Here is a 15,360-nt window from a genome sequence, read left to right as displayed (position 1 = left end):
AACAACTTAAAGACTCCGGAGTCTACGGCTTGTCAGCGGCGCTAAATCTTCCTCTCGCGCCCCGGACGACGCCAACATATATACCTATACATATCTTGACGCCTTGAGCTCTTAACTCAACAGATAAACTCTCTCTCTCTTTCTCTTTTCGCGTTCGGTCCTAATTCTGCTGCGCCATGTACCAACAGCTGCAATGTACGCGCTGCACCTACATAGCTCACGTGTATACTTAAGGATTTACTCTTGCGACTAGGCAGCGATAAATACTTGAAATCTATTCGATCGCTTGCTGTACGTACATATACACCCGAAGGCTTATAACACTACTTGAACAAAGTTTCTACCCTTGGCTATATACGCTGTGTTGCGCTCATATACACCAAAAGGAAGAGAATGGCTGAGGGAGGCAGCACAGAAGATACTGTGGATTATCTCTCTCGCGACCTGTTCCAAGAAAGTAGCTACAGAGAGGCGAATTATGATAGCGATACCAAAAAGGAGGGAGGTGGTAAGGCCGTGTACCGGGAGCCTTAATTGATGATGCTTCGCTGCAGATTGATAGCGGCGAAGATTCGAAAATTTTGGAAACTCAGATCCATCAAAAATGTTTACTGCGTGTATACACTAAACATGAGATCGAGTCTTGTTTCGCTGTTACTATGAAATTTTCAAAGTAGTGAAAATACACGTTTACATCCCAAGGCGATGATAATGCGATCCGTACAAGTTTCAGCTCTCCTTTCTTTTGAGCTTATACAGCCTCCGATGCGTGTACACATGAAAGTGCGTGCAATGCAAACAATAGTATATAGAAATTCATCTGCAATTCGATCTAAATCTAACTTTCAACGAGGTATTGTGTAAAATCCATTATGAGAACAAATAAAACAATATGTAAATCAATAAATACTTCGAACTGAAGGACCTCGTAATACGCTCAAATATTATTAAACATGTGCTTGTGTTTGAACGAGCTAATGAGCTTACTGAGTGATAAATTACATGAGAATTCAGGCTAAAGAATATAATTAAACTTGATTAAATATGGGCTGAAAGTGTGATGGAAAGGTCTCTTGCATTGAGGTTTAAAATCAAATAATATTCTCTTTCAGGGTGCGCATAACTACTAAAAATCTGTTTCAACGCACTTCGATTTACATTGGATTATCGCACGAACATTTGTCCTTTTTCTTACGCCATTTTGTTGCAGATAAAGTAGTATCGTTAATCGAAAAATACTTGTCCTTTATTATACATGATTGAAGAGACTAATGAAGTAATTTGTTTGAACTTCAAAGGGATCACGGTGTAGATTTTTCTTTTAATCTATAATTAGTAAGTTAATTACCTTTTTGTCAAACGTTCATGACATTTTCTTATTTTTACATCAAGTTTTGAAATTAATTAGAAAATTTATCACATCCAGTAAATATCGAATTAGAATTCAGTCAATACTATTACTTATTAACTCTATGAATTTATTTTCTTATCGAAAATGTTGAGTTCAAATAGAAACGAACGTATAGTTCATAAATTATTATGTAAACTTTTTTTGTGTATCACAATTAAATAATTATTTTGACACCATTGCTGTACCCTCTTGTGACCCCTAGATGTGTGATATAATTTAAAATTTTTAATAATTTTATTTGTCTACTTACTTATTTGTCTAAATCTTAAGATACCCAAAAATGGAAAGAAAAAAGTTTAAATATGGATCAATTTTTTTGTATCGCGTTTACAGAATTAAAGCAAAGTTAATTTAAGCCGTTTACGTACAACAAAAACATTCTACCTGTATCGAACTCACTACCAAATAATAGGGCTGCCTATAAATTTCACACCTAAAATTGAGCTCTCAAATTATAAATTTAATAGTTACCTGCTCGCATAATAACTAACAATAGCAGCATAGCAATTCATAAAATAAGTGAACGAGCTGTAACTGCCGCATACACAGCGGCATAGATATGGTATCGAATATTAATTAGTTACTTGTGTTAACTTTATGCAAATGCAAAGTTTTAATCAATAAAGCTTTAGCTATGTACGCGCGCGGCAATATCCGAAAGTACAATCAACTGATTGCTGATTGGCTCCTGTGCTCTTCGCTGTTGCAGCGCCGGAAACTCCTGTTTCTGCATCAGCGATTCTTCGAGCCGGGCTCTGTAACCGCAAAACGGACAAAGGAACAACGAGACGAGCTGCTACAACAACTCTATACACAGACGAGCGCGTGTGTATATATAGCGCGACGAAAAACGTGAGAAGACTTTTTCACCAAAAGACGGACCGAGGAAGCAGAAAAATTACGCCATTTTTTGTATTCGCCAGTTGTTTTTATCAAACGTGCGCGCGTACACAACTACAGGATGTATACATGTGTATAGTCTGGAGCGGGGATTCCCGCAAGACGCTCCCGGTGTTTACGTTTTCAGACGTACTAAAAGTTTTTGCCCGCGATTCTGTCTAGAATAATGAACTTTTTGCTTCATTCTTCAATGTGTCTTGACGAAGTTTGTCAAGCTCAAAAGTATCACGTAGAAACAAAAATATATTGTCTATCTCGAATTGTTGAAATTTATACGCTTAATTGTTTTTGCTATGAAAGAAACGGCTAATTCTGCTTAGAAGTTTGAAGATTACAAAATATTTAATTACTTGAAGTTTTATTAGTTTTTTGCAACTCTTAGCTCACATTACAAATTCAAATTAGAAATCGATATTTTCACACCATTGAATTTTCAAGACAATTAAAGTTTATACTGTTTTCTATATTTTCACTAGAGATAAATTCCGATTTCAAACGTGTTGCGGTTTATTTACTTATAACCTTGGGTGTTATCGGTGCATACCCAAAGAAAGATGTCAGTAAAGCCCCAAGGGCTCAAACTAGAATTCCATCGCCGAAAAAAATATTTACTTCTTTTTTACATAGGTTACCCATACGAGAAATCCGTGCTTATGGCCTAGATACATATTCTTACGATTTACGAAAAAATGAATGAACCACTACTCCGCGCTGGAGAGTTGGAGAAACTCAATAGATATAAATATCGAACTTTTGCATGTTTGCTCTTGCTTTTTGCCGAAATGGAAAATAGTTTACGACAGTTGATTCTCTAGCTTCAGTTGGCCGGTTCATGTATACGCAGCTCCAACAAAGTTTTAGTGGTTTCAATTGACTGAAAGATATGCCTGGAATGTAAATAAGAGCTTAGGTAAAATAGATTATTACGTTTTGTTTACTAATCAGATATATTTCCTTATACATCTTAGATTAAATTTTGATTAACCATTTGGCTTTTAAAGTAAAGTGCAATTATAAAAATTTCACAAAAAGCTCTTTACTTAAAACCCTGGCTTGATAATGAACAAGTTTATGTGCTAGAGCTTATTTGAATTAATTTGAGACTGTAACTTAGCGTTGAGATTTTATGACATTATAAAAGTTAAGTGATTATTCAACTCATTTTGGACCTTTTAAAATATATTGTTGCTCCTAATACATTATGGGGTACGAAAATTTCCTTGAGATTTAAATCATTTACACTCGAATGCAAAACAGAACAAAGAACTGGATTGATTTGTTTTCAATTTTCCAAAATTAATAAGCAAAGTGCATGTATTCAAGCTTGTATTAAATGTAGCGTGTCCCATGTAAATTCAATTTCAAGTCTGAACCTTTAAAATCGATAAAAGTGTAAGCGCGGGTGATTTATATCCTTCATAGGACTTTACGATAGCTTGTTTAATCCCTAGAAAATTACCTTCTACAGACGAGGTAACGACGATGACCGTTAGGGCTCTTGATCAAAAAACAAACAAAGTATATATAGACCGGCATAGTTGCGTATCCCGTGTTATTAAAAATGCGATTTAGAATAATCCAGGATGATCATGCCGTTATTATGCTCGAACTCGCGGCAATTATGAAATTGTAATTACTTGGTGGAAATAAAAAGCAAAACATGATCGTGACGTTACGCGGTAATGCCTCGGCTCTTGCAAATGTAAACTTTAATATCGTAATATTGCATACGTGAATATTCATTGCTTTCAAATTACTCGCTAGTTTATATAAGCTTATGTTCGGGAATGATTTATCGACTTGCAATGGGAGATTAATTATTCTAAAAGTTTAGTAAGGTTTAAGTCGATGTGCTCACAGTGTGCACTCAATCAATCGTTTAAAAGACCATTAAAATTCATATGCATCATTTAGAGTTAAATCAACGCAAATGTTTATAATTTAAGTTTGAGCTTAGAATGTAAATTACAAGACCGACCAAGTTTGACAACATGGATAAAAAAAGTACGTTCGTCTTTGGAGAATACGCATTTATGCGTCGCTTACCCAGATATATATAAAAAATTATACGCGACCACGCAGTCATACATATCGAGCAGCAATAAATGGCCAAGTTGTCGCTGGCAGTTCGACGCTCCACTTATTCTTCGCAGGCGAGCTTATATACAGCGGGGCTTCCTTTTTTTTCTCTCATACTCTGCGCAGCGCCGTCGCCGCCGCTAACGGGCCTGTCTTGGACGATTCTCTTCCGGACGGATGAGCACACAAGACTTTATCGGGCTCGCAGGCGACTTTATGACGCGAGACTGTATGTACCCATATAGATATATGGGTACGTGGCCAAACGTTCGGAATTCGAGCTGATTGAAATGCCAGCGAGATGTATATAGACCGAGTAAGAGTGAGAATGAGATAGAGCTGAACTTTCTTTGCAGAAAACTGATGAGCCGTTAAGAATAGCCTTTATTGGATTTATATAATGTATACAAAATCAATATTTGATTCGCTCGCGATGATTAAAATCATCGAATAATCTCGATCTCCGGACTCGCTTATATGCGCAGCTATATATCATGAAAAATGCAGGCGGCCGCGTGTACACACGAGTTCCTCTTTTTGCCCGCGTAATAAATTGAAATATCTCGGCATTATTCAACGACAGCGTTGTATACAATCTTCGCATACAAAAGGCTTGAATAATTCGGCATAAATCGGCCAAAAGAAGCAGTAGCAGCAGCAGCAACAGAAGAACCAGCAGCGCCACAGCCAGCGCCACGCGCGCACCAACTGCATTGTCATAAATCATTTGTTTCGCCTGGATTTGAACTATATAGACTTATCGATACCGCACATCGAGGGAGCGGCAGCAGCAGCACGTGGTAATCCCTCGTGGTGCAGCATTGCGTGCACTGCAGCATATGCGCGACGCAATTAGCGGATTTTCAAGTAGCTCGCTCGATAGCTCATTTTAATTGGTCCCGGTGACTAATTATACCATTCTGTTCCATGCGCACGGTCTATTTATGACTGTTTACGTGCAGTGGCGCGCGCGCGTTTCTGCTTGCTTGATTTTTTTTCTTCCACGGAAATGGAAAAATACTTCAATTCCCAAGCTTTCCAGTATTCGACGTTTTTGATTAACCTTGAAATGAGAGCACGACGAGGGTAAGATTTCTATTATAAAATAAGATCGAAAGTATTTGAGCTTCGACCATTTTTAAATGGCGTTTTCTATTAGACACGAACGGGCCCATATACTATTTCCTTATTTTCACTTGAACGCATCTCTCGGATACATATAATTTAAATAAATCAAATTCGTATGCTCGTCGCGTGGTCTTTCATACATAGAGCGTATCTATAGACGCTCACGCTCGGAGCTCGAATCCAACGTGCGATTCTAACGCGTGTACTCTCGCGGTTGTCTCCAGTTTCGCTCGATGAACACACCCTGGCTTCGCGATCGCGCCGCGTAAGCCGAACCCTGGGAAAAACGTGCTCTTTTGTATTCTCAGAGCGTATCTATACTGCCTTGGCAGAAACACGTAGTATCCGCCTTGGCGCGATACTCTACTTTTAGCCTGAAAGAAGAGCAAAAGGAGAAGAAGAAAGAGAGAAAAAAAAAGGATGGAAAAGAGGAAGAAGAAGCAGCAGCAGCAGCAGCGAGTCGCGCGAGTCCTGGCTCTATTGAGATTCACCGTGGCTCGTGCCATAATCGAGTACTTGCGCTCGCGAATCCCAGGGCAGCAGCAGCAGCAACGTGAGCCAATGAAGAATATTCAAGTTTCCTTTCTTCGAGAGCTGCAGCAACAGCTACTTGGCTTGGAAATATATTTTTACTTCTCCCGTTTTTTTTCTTCTTTATATATTTTCAAGTGCGCGCGAGGCAATATACTCTCGAGCCTCGGGTACTTGCGGACCGCACAGTGCATAGAAGGACTTGTTTTTGTCGCGAGCGCGGGCTAAGTTTTCGCGATGCAAATCTGCGCAGTCGTCGACAGAAGCCTCGCGCTGCTGCAGATGGATGGGCCAAGCTTGTATTTTTCGAGATTAAAAATGTCTAGAAGAAGAAAAGTCTAACGAGAAAAGTTTCTCCCTATACCCCCTTTAAACATTTAAGCCGCATGATTTCTTCCACGAGCTTTCCAAATGTTAAGCAATAGAAAAAAAAGTGCGAGTCAAGCACACAATGAATAAGAACTGAGTCATGAGTAGCTGCAAATTCATTACACCAGCTAGGCCAGCTCCTCTCTCCTTTTCTACCCGAAAGTTCAAAATACGAATTACAAAATGCGTATAACAATAAAGATAATAATAATAATAATAATAATAATAATATCATAGGCACGCACAGGATGAACATGACGCGCGAGGGGTTGCACTGCGCTAGCCGGGGCTGAATAAAATTATGCTCATAAACGTCTAGACGCGGTGACGGATGGTCTCATAAAGCTCGCTTCCTTATATTCACAACATTTTGTTATAAATTACTATTTTTTAAGCTATTCTACTTTGACTCTTGGTATTATGCATATACCAGCTTATGTGAAAAGATAAGTCATCTTATATATAAACACACAACACGGAGAATTTGGATTCTAAAAGTTTTCCTTTCCCAGCACTTGTTACATGCTTTATTTCGCTGCTGCGCACTTATACGGCTCTTATGCGCAGCGCAGCCGGCACCAATCGGCTAGAAGCTTAAAAAACTTAAAGCGGAACTTTGTACGATCACCCGTATAGACTCTCTACTCCCTCCTTTTTTATATACGACTTTCCAAGGAATCTCTCTCTCTCTCTTTCCCTTTCCTTCCAAGAAAAAAGCCGATAAGCTTGAAAATAGCTTATATATTAACAGGCCCCAGTTCTCAAGTTTACTCTGTCTATCGGAGTACCTATTACAGAGTTTAGATTGCTGTTTCGCGAATGCAAAAGAAAAAGAGAGAAAGATAGAGGGAGAAAAGATGTTTGTTTTTAACAAGAGAGTGTGTACAGTTTATAAATCGACGATTTTTAATTATCAACTTGATATAAAATTGTTGCAAACAGCTACCAAAAAGGAAGATTTTCAGTTGGATAAACGGTTATTTTTCATGTATATTTTAATAAAATGCGACAGAACTGGCCTTCAAGAAAGATTTGTAGTAAAAGAAAACTGCAAGAGACTTGTGTGCGCTAACCCTGGTGACAGCAAAAGTAAAAGAGCACTAGCTCCCATGATGTAAACCACCCCAGGGAAATCTTTGAACAAACTGACCCATTTTTTTTTCGGCTAAATCTTGTAAAGCAATGTCTTCAACTTTAATTTTAAAAATATTTCTAGAGAAAAAAATTTTGAATCGTGCAACGTGAGCCTGAGTTCGTCTTGGCCCATTTTTTTCCGTCTATCGCTCATCGAAACGCTCGACAGTACACGCGGGCATGGATACACCCCAAAAACGGATTGGGAAATTGTATCATACGTTGCGCAGCGAAGCCCGCAGCTCTAATCGAATGAGAGCTTAATTCCATGGATATTAGTCACGAGTGAAGAGCAGCGGCACACATACAAACGAACCGCACTAACGTTTATGCACTACTAATGTTACCGGGTAATCTCTCTAACTCCTACACTGGCTATGCATATTTAATGAATTATATACGTGTACTTTCACACTTTATCTTAACGTCCCTTAAAGTGTATAACCTAATGGCCCTGTGGCAGAATCTTTTTTTGCTCCTTAATCAAAGGCGATGTATTCAAATAGAATATAATACTTAATTAGGACTTAATTGCTCTACAGAGAACTGTCGAAAAAAAGCCAATGTATAAACGTTCCCAAAATCACCTGAATAAATAGCCTATGTACAGGATCGAAATCAACACTGCACACCGTGAATATTTATTTTGCAACTAACGGTTCTTTTATTCCAGTTGGTAGATTTCGTCCAGCGCAAATGTCATGATTAATCAAAGCAACTTGATCCCTATTAGAATTCATCGAACATCCGGGTAACTTTTGGTTGAACTTCTCGCTAATCTACATTGCACATATTAGCTGTGAACTTGTAGTAAAAAAAGTAAAAAAAAATACCGTTTTTATGTGCCAAAAATTTACCTATTATTGATTAAGATAATATGTGATGAATCAACAAAACACTCGAAAATTTTACGTATATTGTAAATAACTTTCCAAAGATTAATCAGTTTGATTATAGATTTGAGTTAATTGTAAATTTTAACTATAATAACTTCACTTTATATTTTACTGGTGTTAGTAGCAAACCTAACTCAACAGCTATACTCTTAAAAAAGCTCACGATATTAACTATTATAAAATAGCTGATGAAAATTTTCTTGCTTTTTTTAAAAATGAATGCGAAAGTTTATAAACTTTGAATGAAGTCAAGTTCAAAAATCAAAGCGCGTTATCGATTAGTGATTTTGAAATAATTGTGCGGACATTTTGACTTTTTTGCGCGAAGCTGCAGTGTACAGGCGACAAAAGCTATTCGTTACTTCTGATAGGTGAAAAAAATCTCAGCGACATAACCAAAACTGTTATCGATTTACGAGTACAACGAGCGACGGTGGCAGCTCAGGATATGCTTCGTCCATAAATACAATAGCATAGAGAAAGAGCTATATTACATTGGCTATAGTTCTCCTTTCAATCCATACATATATATACACGTATCTACATCTATTGGCTATAAATACGTATTTTATCTGCCAAGGGATTTCAAATGAAATACAGTCGTCAAAGAGCTCCCGGGATTACCTGTAAAAAGATTTTTTTTTATTTTATCCATCCCCCTTTTTTCTTTGCTCCTTTGTCTCGTAGTTTTTTTCAACACCTTTGCGCGCTCACGCAATGTAGATCTGCTGATCTGTCACATTTTTTTTACTTTACACGCGGTCGTATTTCGATTACTCATAAATTCGCATCTTTCCCCTTCTCTTTCTCCCTCACTCTTCCCACATCAAGCTTCGATAAGATATACCTACTCTTCGTTGGAAAATGTTGCGAGTTAGAAAATGTTTACTTGCACTTTTCAATTCGCGAGTTTTTTGAAGTGAATTTGTATTACTTTCAATTTATATGCGCGCTACGCACTATACTTTTACGATAGTTCGATGGAGCGAGCGACTTTTTTGCTTTCCCGCGCATACAGGATTACATTGATTAAGGCTCACAGCTCGTATTAAGGCCATTTATAAAATATATAAAAACGTAATGGTTACTGTTACAATAACACTTGGCTCCAGCGAAATGTTACATCCGCAAAGAATCATCTGGGCGATCAACGATCGAAATAGTCGCACTCGATTGGCTGCTGGCGAAAAACCGACAGCGGAAATATTTTTGAAATAAGATGATGGCTAGAGTCGAAGTAGACCAGAGTAATCTCTGAATTGGATTCCTTGAGTTCACTAGGTAATATGTATAGAAAACGGACGAAGGAGATCGTACATAAGCAGCACCAGCTATGTATCTTCGCTGGCCTTGGCTCGTTCTCAATGAATAAAAAAACGGCACAAAACGCTTAGAAGATGTACGGGTAAGTGTTAGCAAGGAAAATTTTTGGTCTCTTGTGTCTAGCTACCCATTTATTTTACTTGCATACTCAGGTCAATGGATATACGAATAAAATTTTCATGATTACGGAGTCGAAAATCATGAATTCTCAAGATTTTAAGCAGCATGTGCAAAATTAGCTGTTTGTTGATGTATTGAAATGAAATTTACATATTAATCAACGATGTATGCAGAATTATTTTATCTCACTATGCCGATTAGTACACGCTATTGCAAGGTTGTACACGATAAAATGCTAAATCAATGTTTTTGAGTGTAATATTAATCACATCGCGAAACGTAACAAGTGTATCTTCAGTTGAAATTGCAAAACTTTCTGTAAAGTATTTATCGAACTCAAAAAGCTAGCTTGAAAATAGACTGCCTTTGTACGTGAGCGCACTGTGATTACTTTGTGAGTGGCTTCCATCCATATTCGATCATGATTTTGCTAAAGGCCGCTGAGAAAAAATTTCTACAGCCTTTTCTTTTGTATTATATAAATGAAAAGAAGGTGGGAGTTGCAAACCACTCATCTTCAATATTACAAAACACGAAAAAGCTATTAGAGCATACTTATGATGAATTTTCGCCTGTCTCGACGTCCACTCCCGAGCCTTAGCGCATATACATTAGATACGTTATGCTTAAAATCTATGTATACGAAGCTCCTTTGCGAGAGCATTTATTATGCCATTTGCTTGGCTATTGAGAACATTTTCTTCCAAGCTCCTCGGAGAGCAAAACCTCGAGATCTATCCATTGATAAGTTCGAAAATCTGCTTATATTACGCATCCTCAGACTACTTTGAGGCTCTAAATATTCCAAAGGAACGCGTGTAAAAGCTCCACAGTGAAATTTTACGTGTCTCAGTATAGTAATTCGCTTCGTTAAGACTCAGCTCGGTGTCACGCTTTTGTGTAGCAGCAGCGCAGCAGGGCCAGCTAGCTGCATTATACACGATGTCAGCCATTTAATCCTCGGGCAAAACTACGGCAGCCTCTTATTGTTTACTCGCCTCCCTCGACTTTCTGCGTTATTCAAAGCTGCTTCTATCCTTATCCGTGCGCGCGACAAAGCTCGTGCATCAGCCAGTCGTGAGCAGCAACGAGACGTAAATAAAACTCGCCCTGGTCTGCCCTCTGACCCGATTTTCAATTATTAATCGGCGCAACGACTTCATAACGAGAAATCAATTTCGACAATCGACTGGATCTTTGTCGTAACACTGATGTGTGCGTCACAAACAGAAAAACTTAATTTTACTGAAATTTATACGTTGAATTCATTCGTCAATGCAAACTGAGCGTAATAGAGCACCATGTTTTCCAAGCAGTTACCCGATGCGATTTTCGAAGTTACATTTTTTTGTTAAAATAGCAGTGCAGCACTTTTACGAGAAATTGACTTGGAGCAATTTTTGCGGCCAATTTTCTCGGTGATACGGCAAAAGAAAGTCGCATACGAGACTGCATTACTCGCCCAACGAGTGATCGCGCCTCGTATATAAATCGAACGCAGTAGTGCGAGTAAACGTACCGGCATACACGGCTGGACCACGAGCTGATACTCTCGAATTTGATATACCTCAAAGAAAAGTACGCTATCACGATATTTTCATCGTTATAATGCTCGAACGGAAAACTTTCATTTCCTAAAAGCAACGATGGCGCAAGTAAATTAAAAAAGCTGAGAAGCAGAGCTGTATCTATCGAAATCAGCGCCAAATTATTGATATGGGCTTGCGTCTACATCAATTTCCGTTTTCCTGTTTATATTGGACGTATTTTTATACCTAAAGAGTTTGTAGCCTCTTTTATTTTGACTGTATAAAAAAACCTAAACTTTACCCGTGTACATACAGCACCGAAACGACGCTACTGTTTGAGAATTGAACTGTTATGATACCGAGTGAGGAGGCTGCAGGCATCAGTGGTGGACAGGCAGCACCTACATACACACACGCACACGTACAGCCGAAAATCTGGCCCGTTTCCAAAAGTTCAGTACGTTAACAGCTTGAGATAAGTTAGGTGTATTCCGGTCAAACGCGGCAATGGACAAGATAAAGAGAGGCGTAACAGTAGTCGGGTGGAGGGGTAGGAGGTTTGAAGAGATAAACAAACAAAGTGGATGTGTAATGGATTGCTCGCGACTAGCATAGTACATACGTGTACGGGGAAAAGGTTCGAAAGGAAACTGTGATCTCAAGCGTTGAAAAGGATTAAATGTAGATTTAAGCTTTAGCCACAATGCATACATAGTTGCGTGCTTGTAGCTTTTTTTTTGTATGAATGATTAACAACATTTGTCCGTGATGATCGGCTCAGAATATTATTAATTTTTTCATACAAACTCCAAGAAAGTCAACTCATGTTAATTCAAATAAAAAAGACTTGTGCTAACCTTTTGCAGACCTTGAGTTTATTTATTTTATCTTTCACGGGGATGAATATTGATAATTTAGCTTCTTCGTTCATAAAACATGGATAGCAAAGTTAATTAAAGGAAATGCAAGATTGAATCACAAAGTAAAAAAGATATTAATGCTCGGCAACGAGTGATATTTTTTAATAAATCTCCCGTTGGCCTAGCCGGGGAAAATATAAACATCTCAAGCGCTAATAACAGGACGCTTATATGAAATTCCTTGTTCCGAATAAAAGAAAAAAAAAGAGAAATACCAACAAACGGTAGAGATGGAAAAGATTTCCACGCGCGAGTATTATATGCATGTACTTGCTGCGAGAGAGAGAGAGAGAGAGAGAGAGAGAGAGAGAAACGAGCGCATAACGCAGCGTAGCACTGGCTACACCCGCACAGGTTTGTGCGTCGTCGTCGAGGCAAAGGGCAAAAATATATAGGAGCTTAGTGCGCGCGTATACACGCGCGATATATAGGTCCAATGGTTATAATTCGTCTTTCGCGAGCACATATAGGCAAGCCCAGATAAACCAGTGTGTTGTCGTGTATATCGTTCTCTTCCTTTCTCTCTCTCTCTCTCTCTACCTCGTGTTACCGCGATAGTGGTCCATATACACGCACTCTTCTGTTTTATGTATATTGAATCAGCCCCGTTCAGCAGACAAAGAATTTTTATTTTTTCCGATTATTTATGTCACCGAGCTATGTGCTCAAGCGCTGATTTCCTACGTACACATATATAATACTCTTAGCTGTTTCGTTCTCTCTCTCTCTCTCTCTCGAGCGCGTTGTTGTTGTCGTTGTGTTTTTTCTTTACTTTTTTTTTTTATTTTTTATTATATTTCAGTCGCGCGTCGAGTGGGCGTGTATCGCCGTAACTCTCAACGTAATAAATATGCGCGTGCTTTTGCAATCAACGAGATCGCATTGCCAAGCGTTCATTGTTGTTCGCCGCACGCGTACATAAAAGAGGGCCGGCTCTTTTTATTTTTTATACTGAATTTCCGTTTTCCTATAGGTATATAAACCTTCCTCTTTTTCGCTCTCTCGCAGCTCTGCTTTACATTGCGCGCAATATATAAATGTAATACGCACACAGCACGACGCGTATCCCGCGCGCTTTCAAGTAGAGAGGCCAGTTGTCGTGAACCGCCGCCTCTGTAACCGCGAAGGTTAATAATACCGAACGGAGCAATACACCGATTATAACTCACGGCGAAGGATATATTTTTTTTATTATTATTCGGTCTTTTAGCCTCGTATATTTTCACCATTAATCGATGGGATAACAATTGCAGCAGCTTGTGATCAATTGGTATCGTTTGCGATGAAAGAGAGAGAGAGACCCCGAGCAGAGAGAATTTCGCGCAACTTATGGATAATTTATGAACCGCATTATTGAAAAATTGATTTATCGAATCGGAATGCATAAGTGTAGTAGTTATTCGTACGTGGCGTGTTTAAGGCGCAAACAATTTTTCCCGAATAAATAAAAACGAGCCAGCAATGCGTTCGACGAATACACACACAACAATGTCATAATTCATGGTTATTGCTCGCGATACTTTCACAATCGATTACGAACAACTCGAAAGTCCCGATTCGAACGAATCTTTTGTACGCAGAGGAACGCGACTACTCAGATTTACACGTGCACAAATACAGTCCATAATCACTCGGAACTCTATACAATCGTTAGACAATCGCTTCGGGGACGGACTATCCCAATAAGTTTCAAGTACTTTCGAGCGGCGCCTCATAGATATACCGTAAGCCAGTTAGTTTGCCTCACGCGCGCGTACACGTGTACGTAAAAGTATCTGTCGCATGCAAAGAGAGTTGGCAAGCTGGACAAAGTCGCGGGCCAGAGCTCACGGCGCTTCCTTCCCTCCCTCTCGCTCTCGCTCTAACTCGCACATAGGACAAACTCGTGCAATCTCTCCTCTTGTGTGTCCATTCGATAATTAAACATGTAACACATCGGTGAGCTTTTCATCGTGTATTATGGAAGCCACTATCACTGTGGTTATTCTCCCAAGTAGGGAGGGCACACTTTGCTCAGCCGAGCATCGGGTTAACTAGTAAACACAGGGACAATGCACGTACGTACACGCGCGACATACATACGTATACGTACGCGTGGGCAGAGTTACTATAGCCCCCGAGACTCGCTTCGACGCAGTGCAGTTTGCCGGCTGTACATAGATACGCCTAAAACAGAGCCAGCCACAGATACATATTATGTAACGAGCTCAACTATTCGCGTGCATGCGCTCGTCGAGAGAAAATCTTCAAAAGCCAAACGGAATTGCGGATCAGTAAGTAAGCTCGGCTACTCGAGGCTCTGCCTGCAGCTATTCGGGCCGCGATGAAATAGCACTTTAATCAAGAATTAAAGCTTTGCCCATTCAGCCGAACGAGTGATTAATGAAGTTCCCTTTTTTGCCAATTTCGCGAGCTTCCAAAAGTCGCACAAGTACCGCTAATGACGCGGCCACGTACTTAATCGACTTTTCCAATCTTCGGCGTGTCTTGGCCTCGTCTAAATTGATCCACTCATTGCTCGATTTAGATTTTACCCCTCTACAGTAGAAAGTACCAGTAAGAACTATATGATAGCCTTTATTACTATAAGATTATACTTGAAAAGTCGCTGTGATCGGGTACCATCGTTTCCTCTGGAATACGTGTAAAATTCATCATTTCGTGCCCGTGTCTCGCGTTGCTAACCGGGAGACTGTATTGTTGCCTTGGGCTACGTTGGACTTAAGTCCTTAGCCTTAAATAATAAATATTAAATATTAAATATTAAATATTAAAATTCAGCAACGGCATAAAGATTAAGTAAATATTGAAAACCACAGCCAATTTATCGTCAATTAGCTTATACCAAAAAAAAAGGAATTTATTTTTTTCGTTTAAATACTATTAAATAATGAAATACGTTATAGTCTGTCAGAAGAAAATCGTACAGAATACGAAGTTATCAGTCTCAGTTATGTATTCTTTTTTATAAGCTCAAAAAAAATATGCAGTGAATCGCCTCGTTAGTACGAACCTCTACT

The 15,360-nt window shown here is 39.0% G+C and overlaps 1 protein-coding gene across 1 annotated transcript in view; it reads right to left on the bottom strand.

The window, feature by feature from the left end:
* Positions 1-15,360, bottom strand: part of LOC106650231 — a 111,973-nt gene that overhangs the window by 83,456 nt on the left and 13,157 nt on the right. The gene's annotated exons all lie outside the window — the stretch shown is intronic.

This window comes from Trichogramma pretiosum, unplaced genomic scaffold (assembly GCF_000599845.2).
Source record: "Trichogramma pretiosum strain Unisexual culture from Peru unplaced genomic scaffold, Tpre_2.0 scaffold4, whole genome shotgun sequence".
In the NCBI taxonomy this organism is placed as follows: domain Eukaryota; kingdom Metazoa; phylum Arthropoda; class Insecta; order Hymenoptera; family Trichogrammatidae; genus Trichogramma; species Trichogramma pretiosum.
The sequence above is the reverse complement of the archived record's forward strand: the minus strand, read 5'-3'. Positions and strand labels throughout refer to the sequence as shown.